Genomic DNA, 3,497 nt, shown 5'->3' with positions numbered 1-3,497 from the left:
TTTTTGCTATAAGGCGTGTGTGCTTGCCAGAAAGAGAGAGAGACAGAAAGTGAGAAATCATCCCCCAGGGGGGATGGCCACGCCACAATCCCTTCTTCTCCATTCTCCTCTCAAGATCTTGGGCACGCACGCACACGCATCTGGTATGAGTTTAAGCCAGGGTCCGGGACTCAAACTGAGGTCAACTACTTGGGAGTCCAGCGACATAGCTATTACACCAACTGCTGGTCCCCCAATAAATAAATATTTTAAAAGAAAAAAAAAAAAAAAAAGACTTCGAGCTCAGATCACCGAAGTTGAAAGAGGTCAGGTCTCTGAGGCTCTGGGATGGGTCTCTGCTTGGGCCCCAGGAACTGGTTCCCAGGATGGTTGCTTCGGGCTGGAAGGAGCCCAGCCCAACCCAGTCTTATAGGGAAGTGGGTGGAGACCCGTCCACACTGGGAACCTGAGCGACGTGCTCAGTCTCTGTGGTGAACTCTGCCCCACCCCGGAATGGGAGCACTGCCTGTCTGCCCTGGCGTGGGCTGGTCAGGCCTAGGTACAGGCTGGAAGGAGGCCAGAGTCAGGAACAAAGCTGTTTTCAGGGGTGCCTTTTGCTACTGAGCGTGTTCAGGGAAGCGGTTTTGCCACTCCAAGCCCCGTATTCTACAGGGTAGAGCTGACATGCTTGTTCCCTCCACGGTCACTGAATAACGTCAGCTGGGTACTTCCCTCCGAGTGGAGCGTCAGTCCTCTCGCTGGGAATTCAGTCTACACTCTTCCCCCACGGTCCCTGGTGGTCTCCTCGACCTCGCCCACCCGTCAGGGCGCCTTCTGTGCAAGGCACACTCGCTTCTTCCTGGTTTTTCACGGACTGATCCTGTCTGGCCACAGGACATTTGCACGTGCTGTTTCTTCTCCCCTGAGCCACTGACCCAGGATTTGCCTAAAGTCTCTTTCCTTTAAATCTATTGAAAACTCGGGGCCGCCAAGTGGCGTGGTGCATAAGGGCGCTGGATTCCCACATGGCCAACCACGGTTCGAGTCTCAGATCTGGTGGCTTGCTTTCTCTCTCTCTCTCTCTCTGTGTCTTTCTTTCTTTCTTTCTTTTTAAATAATTATTTATTTTTAATTTTATTTATTCATTTACTTACTTTATTTTGACCAGAAAGAGACGACAGAGAGAGAGAGTGAGTGAGAAAGCAAGCCACCAGGTCCAGGACTTGAACCATGGTCAGCTATGTGGGAATGTCCAGCGCCTTAACCACCATGCCACCTGCTGGTCCCATCTCTCTGTGTCTTTCTAATAAAATAAATACATAAATAAATCAATCAAAATATTAAAAAAAAAATCTATTGAAAACTCCCCTGGTGGGGCCAGCAGGCGACGTGGTGTTTAAGGGTGATGGGTTCTCACAGGGCTGACTGCGGTTTGAGTCCCACACCTGGTGACATGGTTTCTCACTTTCTCTCTCTTGCTCTTGCTCTGTCCCTCTCTGGTCAAATATAAATAAAGTTCACTAAAATCATTCTGTTTTGAAATGAATTAATTTTTAAAAGATTTATTTATTTAGTATTCTTTTTTTAATTTGACCAGACAGAGACAGAGAGAGAGAGAGAGAGAACGGGAAACCGAGAAAGCAAGTTGCCAGATCCAGGACTCGAACCATGGTCGGCCCCGTGGGAATCCAACGCCTTTAACCACCACGTCACCTGCAGGTGCCAGTTTATTTATTTAATTTGATTAGAGAGGGGCAGAGAGGAAGATAGAGAGAGTGAAAGCAAGAGCAAGACAGAAAGAAAGCGAGCCACCAGGTCTGGGATTCGAACCGCGGTTGGCCATGTGCGAGTTCAGTGCCTTGAGCCACCTCACCACCTGCCGGCCTCAAATTAAATAATTATTAAGAACGAAAAAAATAAAGACAACTCTCGTAGTTAAGTCTGGACTCTCAGTCCTTTCCATTCTGCAAAGCAGTTTACCTCAGTGGACAGTCACCACCTCGTTGATCTGTTTTTCCTTGCCTGCACTTAACCACCGTTCCGAATCATGTGGATCGTTTACTGTCAGGGGCAGTCCAGGCCAGTGGCCTGGTGGATCAGTAGTTGGTAAATGAGTTAGCAATTCTTTTTTAATAATTATTTTATTTTACTTTACTTATTTATTTACTTATTTTTTAATTTGACCAGAGAGTACAAGCTGCCATGTCCAGGACTGGAACTGTGGTCAGCCATGTGGGAGTCCAGAGCCCCTAACCATCACACCAATTGCTGGCCCCAGAGTTAGCAATGATTCTACCTACCTCATGCCATAGCCTAGTTGCTTTGAGTGCTTTTTTCCTTTTTTAAAAGTTATTTTATTTTAACTTAGTTAGTTAGTTAGTTATTATTTATTTTAATTTGACCAGAGATACAGAGAGAGAAAGGGAAAGTGAGAAAGCAAGCCACCAGGTTCGGGACTTGAACCACGGCTGGCCATATGGGAGTGTCCAGTGCCTTAATCACCAGGCCACCTGATAGTCCCTATTATTTGTTTTAATTTTTTGAAGGAATTATTTAATTTATTCATCCATTCATTTATTTTAATTTGACCAGACACATACACAGAGAGAGAGAGAGAGATAGCAAGTCACTAGGTCCGAGACTCGAACCATGGTTGGTCATGTAGGAGTGTCCAGTGTCTTTAACTACCATGCCACCTACTACTGGTCCCCTATTTGTTTTAACTTCATCAGAGGAAGACTGAGACAGAGAGATGGACAGTGAGAAAGCCAAGGTGCTAGGCCTGAGGCTTGAACCGTGGTCAGCCATGTGGAGTCCAGCGTCCCTAACCACCAGGCCACCTGCCGCCCCCATCTGGGTGTTTTTGTCCTCTATCCTGGTAACCTCCAGGTCGGAGCCAGCCAGACCAAGTCGGGGTGCACCCGCACCCCGTCCCAGCTGCAGGGCGGTGGCGGCGCCCAGCGGCCAGAGCAGCCGCCCTTGCAGGAGCAGACCTGGCAGCCGCCCCGCTCCAGGCCTGGCACCCGGGAGGGGAAACTGGCCGGCGGGCGCCGCCCTTCCTGGCGGGGGTGGGATGGACGGCGTCGGCGACGCGGCGGACGGCCCGCCCACCGCGGGCACTCTGGACCCAGGCCTGGGGCTTTCCGGGCCCGGGCAGCCGCCCGCCGGGGAAAATCCCAGCCCCCTTCCCGGCGCCGCGGCCCTGCCCGGCAGAGCGGGGGAGGGGATTCCCGGAATCTGCCCAGAGACCGCCGGCGCGTCATTGGGCAGAATCGGCCCATATATGGGCAGCGCTTCCGCTGCGTCAGCGGGGAAAGCCCCGGCGCGCGCGGCTGGGCGGGGCCGCGCCTGCGCACTCCGCGCTTCTCCGCAGGCATCCTGCCCCCGGGTGCTGGCCGCTGGACAGCTGGACCGCGTCCTGAGGCCGGACCTTCCCAACCCCGGAGATCAAGGGGACGCGGGGAGAGCTGGACGCCTGGCCTGGGACCGCAAGATGCCTGGACATAGCTGACAAGGAG

This window comes from Tupaia chinensis, unplaced genomic scaffold, assembly GCF_000334495.1.
Source record: "Tupaia chinensis unplaced genomic scaffold, TupChi_1.0 Scaffold138060_1, whole genome shotgun sequence".
In the NCBI taxonomy this organism is placed as follows: Eukaryota; Metazoa; Chordata; class Mammalia; order Scandentia; family Tupaiidae; genus Tupaia; species Tupaia belangeri.
Note: the sequence above shows the minus strand (reverse complement) of the source record.